The following is a 6,000-nucleotide window of genomic DNA, read 5'->3' as shown; positions in this document are numbered from 1 at the left end:
TGTCCCTAACCCACACTGGGCTCACAGTCCCCCAGAAAGTAGGAGGGAATTTAGGCATTTAATCCTGATATGAAGTCTCTGAGATTTTTATTGGTGCTTCTGAAATTCCATATTATCATGACTAATTACTCTCCACTTTTGGGGGCTACCTGAACATTCCGGCTGAAATGAAATCTTTCACTTATTAAAAATGTTTAGCATGCCAAGTAGAAGAACTTTATTTGTAGAATTTTGGTGAAAAATTGCTCTAACCAGTTCTGTGAGAGACTTGGGGAGTGATACATTTGAAAGGAATCCAACTACTCACTTATACTTGGCACCTGAAAAAAGTAACATTTTTTTCCCCTCTGAGTATCGTTATAAATGTGCAACTAATAGACCTGTTTAGTTTTTGCTCATATTGCTAATACAATCATTGAATCAATGAATGATATTTATTGAGCTCTTACTGTGCACAAAGCTCTGCACTAAGCTCTTGGGAAAACACAATTAAAAGAGTTGGTAGACACAGTTCCTGCCTACAACGAGCTTACAGTCTGGAGGGGTAGACAGACATTAACAGAACTAAATGTGTGAACTCTGGGGCGATTTCAAGGGCCTTTACCGCTGCCAAGATACCTCTTCGCAGGGAGACTTGTGTTCTGGTGTGAACAGTCTTCAGACTTCATTTGAGAAACAGCATGGTTTAACAGATAGAGTACAAGCGTAGGAGTCAGAAGGATCTGGTTTCTAATCCTGGCTCTGCCACTTGTCGGCTGTGTGACCTTAGGCAAGTCACTTCACTTCTCTGGATTGCCTCATCTGTGAAATGGGGATTGAGATTGTGAGCCCTATGTGGGGCAGGGACTGTGTCCAACCTGATCAATTTATATCTACCCCAGCGCTTAATACAGAGCTTGGTACATAGTAAGCGCTTAACAAGTACCATAATTATTTTAGTTTTGAGCTTGACCACTACTGGAGCCACCCGGATCTCTGAGCTGTGTGGGAGAGACCAGAGGAATGGGCTGGGGTAGTGAAGGGCGTCCTCATTTAGGACAGAGATTGTGTCCAAACTGATTAATCTTGTATGTACCCCAGCGCTTAGAATGGTGCTTGACACATGGTAAGCCCTTAATAAATACCATCATTTTTGTTACTATTATTAAAGTCTGATCTCTCCTTCCTTTCCCTGACTGATGCATTGATCGCTTCCATTTGCAATCAATCAATCAATCAATCACTTAACAGCATCTATTTATTTATTTATTGCGGAACACTGTACTAAGCGAATGTTTTGGTGGTTCAGACTCAAGTGCCTAGGCGATGCAGAAGATAGGTCTGTAAACTAGCTGTGGAGGGAACATCTTTGTTATATTGTACTTTCCCAAGCGCTTAGTACAGTACTATGAGCACAGTAAGCACTCAATAAATGATTGATTAAGAAATGTGATTGATTGATTTGATAGGGTGGGAAGATGAGGAGATGGATAGCCCCCTCTAGACTGTAAACTTTCTCTAGACTGCAGGCTTCCTATAAGCTTCCCAACCGCTTAGTACAGTGCTCTGCACACAGTAAGCGCTCAATAAATACGATTGAATGAATGAATGAATGAATGAATGAATAAGCTCGTTGTGGGGAAGGAATGTGTCTGTTATATTGTATTCTTCCAAGCACTTAGTACAGTGCCCTGTACGCAGTAAGAGCACGATACATACAAATGACTGATTGACTGATTGGATTAGTCAGGAAAGCTTTTCTGGAGAAGATGAGATTTTTGGAGGGCTTTGAAGATGGGGAGAAGAGAAGCGGCATGACTCAGTGGAGAGAGCCCGGGCTTTGGAGTCTGAGGTCATGGGTTCAAATCCTGGCTCCACCAATTGTCAGCTGTGTGACTTTGGGCAAGTCACTTAACTTCTCTGTGCCTCAGTTACCTCATCTGGCAAATGGGGATGAAGACTGTGAGCCCCCCGTGGGACAACCTGATCACCTTGTAACCTCCCCAGAGCTTGGAAGAGTGCTGTGCACATAGTAAGCGCTTAATAAATGCCATCATCATCATCATATAACAACTCTGTTATATTGTACTCTCTTAAATGCTTAGTGCAGTGCTTTGAACCCAGTAAGCCTTCAGTAAATTCATGCGTTCATTTAATCGTATTTATTGAGCGCTTACTGTGTGCAGAGCACTGTACTATCATTTTTGGGCAAGTCACTTAACTTCTCTGGGCCTCAGTTACCTCATCTGTAAAATGGGGATTAAGACTGTGAGCCCCACGTGGGACAACCTGATTTGTTTTGTTCTCTGTCTCCCCCTTCTAGACTGTGAGCCCACTGTCGGGTAGGGACTGTCTCTATATGTTGCCAAATTATACTTCCCAAGCGCTTAGTACAGTGCTTTGCACACAGTAAGCGCTCAATAAATACGATTGATGATTGATGATGTGAGCCCACTGTTGGGTAGGGACCGTCCCTATTTGTTGCCAACTTGGACTTCCCAAGCGCTTAATAAAGTGCTCTGCACACAGTAAGCACTCAATAAATAGGGTTGAATGAATGAATCACCTTGTAACCTCCCCAGCGCTTAGAACAGTGCTTTGCACACAGTAAGCACTTAATAAATGCTATTATTATTTTTATTTCTAAGCACTTAATATGATTGATTGATTGATATGAAGAGGGAGGGAGTTCCAGGCTAGAGGTAGGACTTGGGCAAGGGGTTAGTGGTGGGACAAATGTGATTTAGACATAGTGAGTGGGTTGGTGTTTTTTAAGGAACAAAGTCGGCAGGCTGGGTAGGCCCCTCAAGGACCCAGACGCCTTCCTTCAGCGCTTAGAACAGTGCATGGCATATAGTAAGCGCTTAACAAATACCATCATTATTATTATTATCAACCCCAGTCAGGGGCCTCCTGAGAGGGAAATGGCTACAGCGCCAACATCCTCTTGAGTATGTTCGTCCCGCTCCTGGAGGAACTTCCGGTTTGGTTGGCCTCTTCCGGTGGCCTTGACATCTTTTCTGCCCCCTTGACATCTTTTCTGCTCCCTTGTTAATGGGGGTTTCTGCAACTCGAATCAGTCCGCCCGTGTTGCTGCAGCAATGCGATTTACATGTCAATTGTGTTAGCTTCCTAAGCTGTCCCGTCCGATCTCTCAGTCTCGATTCGAAGGAGCGCTTAGGACAGTGCTCTGCCCACAGTAAGCGCTCAGTATGTTTTTTAACGGTTTTTAATAATAATAATAATCATGATGATGGCATTGGTTAAGTACTTACTATGTGCAAAGCACTGTTCTAAGCGCTGGGGGGGGAGGGGGAAACAAGGTGATCAGGTTGTCCCACTTGGGGCTCGCAGTCTTCATCCCCAAGCGCTCAGTATGTTTTTTTTAACGGTTTTTAATAATAATAATAATAATGATGATGGCATTGGTTAAGCGCTTGCTATGTGCAAAGCACTGTTCTAAGCGCTGGGGGGAGGGGGAAACAAGATGATCAGGTTGTCCCACTTGGGGCTCGCAGTCTTCATCCCCAAGCGCTCAGTATGGTTTTTTTTAACGGTTTTTAATAATAATAATAATGATGATGATGGCATTGGTTAAGCGCTTGCTATGTGCAAAGCACTGTTCTAAGCGCTGGGGGGGAGGGGGAAACAAGGTGATCAGGTTGTCCCACTTGGGGCTCGCAGTCTTCATCCCCAAGCGCTCAGTATGTTTTTTTAACGGTTTTTAATAATAATAATAATAATAATGATGATGATGGCATTGGTTAAGCACTTACTATGTGCAAAGCACTGTTCTAAGCGCTGGGGGGGGGGAGGGGGAAACAAGGTGATCAGGTTGTCCCACTTGGGGCTCGCAGTCTTCATCCCCAAGCGCTCAGTATGTTTTTTTAACGGTTTTTAATAATAATAATAATGGCGATGATGGCATTTGTTAAACGCTTACTATGTGCAAAGCACTGTTCTAAGCGCTGGCGGGAGGGGGAAACAAGATGATCAGGTTGTCCCACTTGGGGCTCGCAGTCTTCATCCCCAAGCGCTCAGTATGTTTTTTTTTAACGGTTTTTAATAGTAATAATAATAATGATGATGGCATTTGTTAAGCGCTTACTATGTGCAAAGCACTGTTCTAAGCGCTGGGGGGGGGAGGGGGAAACAAGATGATCAGGTTGTCCCACTTGGGGCTCGCAGTCTTCATCCCCAAGCGCTCAGTATGTTTTTTTAACGGTTTTTAATAATAATAATAATGATGATGGCATTTATTAAGCACTTACTATGTGCAAAGCACTGTTCTAAGCTCTGGGGGGGAGGGGGAAACAAGGTGATCAGGTTGTCCACCTGGGGCTCCCGGTCTTCAACCCCATTTTACGGATGAGGGAACTGAGGCACAGAGAAGTTAAGTGACTTTCATTCATTCATTCAATCGTATTTATTGAGTGCTTACTGTGTGCAGAGCTCTCAGGCCCTACTGAGAGCTCACCTCCTCCAGGAGGCCTTCCCAGACTGAGCCCCCTTCTTCCTCTCCCCCTCCTCCTTTTCTCCATCCCCCCCGCCCCCCCCGCCTTACCTCCTTCCCTTCCCCACAGCTCCTGTATATATGGTTGTACGTATTTATTACTCTATTTATTTTACTTGTACATATCTATTCTATTTATTTTACTTTGTTAATATGTTTTATTTTGTTCTCCCCCTCGTCCCCCTCTCCATCCCTCCATCTTACCTCCTTCCCTTCCGCACAGCACCTGTATATATGTATATATGTTTGTACATATTTATTATTCTATTTATTTTATTTTGTTAGTATGTTTGGTTTTGTTCTCTGTCTCCCCCTTTTAGACTGTGAGCCCACTGTTGGGTAGGGACTGTCTCTATATGTTGCCAACTTGTACTTCCCAAGCGCTTAGTACAGTGCTCTGCACACAGTAAGCACTCAGTAAATACGATTGCTTGATTGCAGAGCACTGTACTAAGCGCTTGGGAAGTCCAAGTTGGCAACATGTAGAGACGGTCCCTACCCAACAGCGGGCTCACAGTCTAGAAGGGGGAGACAGCCAACAAAACAAGACATATTAACAAAATATGTCTCTCTTCTCTTTCTACTGTTTCCCTCATCTCCTTTTTCCTTTCTTTCTCCTCTTCCTTTCTTCTTCTACTCCTTTCCCCTTCCTCTCCTCCTCCTTTCTCCCCATCTTTCCTCTTCTCTCCCCTCCTCTCCTCCTTTCTCCCATTCTCTCTTCCACTCCCCTTTTTTCCTCCTTTTCATTCTCTCCTCTCTTCTCTCCTTTTTCCTCCTCCTCCCTCTCTCCACTCCTTCCCCATTCTCTCCTCTTTCCTCCCCTTTCCTTCTCTTTTCTCTACTTTTTTCTCCTCCCATTCATCCTTTCCCTTTCTCTCCTTTCTCCCCACGTGTCTGTTTATTGTTATAAGATTCTACCAAGCTCTTAGTATAGTGCTCTGTTCATAGTAAACACTCAATAAATACGATCGAATGACTGAATGAATCTTTCCTCCTCTCTCCCATCTCCCCTCCCCCCTTTCTCTTTTTATCTTCTCTCCTCCTCTCTTCTCTTCTCTCTTCCTTTCTCTGCTTCTCCTTCAATTATTATTCTTCACCTCCCTGAATCTTCCCTTCCTTTCACCACTCCTCTTTCTTCCCCTTCTCATTTTCCTTCCCAATCTGCCTCCTCTTCCTTCTCCCTGCCCTCTCACTCCTCAGACAGGCTAATAGAACTATGTGTCTGAATTTGGCAGCTTTGGCATTCCCACTATATGAAGCAGCTCCTAAAAGTTTCGATATTTTGAGCTCTGCAATTGCACTGTTTATTCAGTGAGCTCACAGAAACCTTATGTCCAAGGCCTTGAATGTGCCTTCCTAAACACCACATTCTTCTAATGTGTCTTGGCTACATGGGTAGATATCGTAGTGGCTACTGACTGCAGAGCACAGTACTAAGCAGTTGGGAAAGTACAACTGTTGCAAGACCTGTTCCCCACCTTCAGAAGACACCAGTTTTTCTCCTCCTT

Source organism: Tachyglossus aculeatus, chromosome 26, assembly GCF_015852505.1.
Source record: "Tachyglossus aculeatus isolate mTacAcu1 chromosome 26, mTacAcu1.pri, whole genome shotgun sequence".
Lineage (NCBI taxonomy): Eukaryota > Metazoa > Chordata > Mammalia > Monotremata > Tachyglossidae > Tachyglossus > Tachyglossus aculeatus.
The sequence above is the reverse complement of the archived record's forward strand: the minus strand, read 5'-3'. Positions refer to the sequence as shown.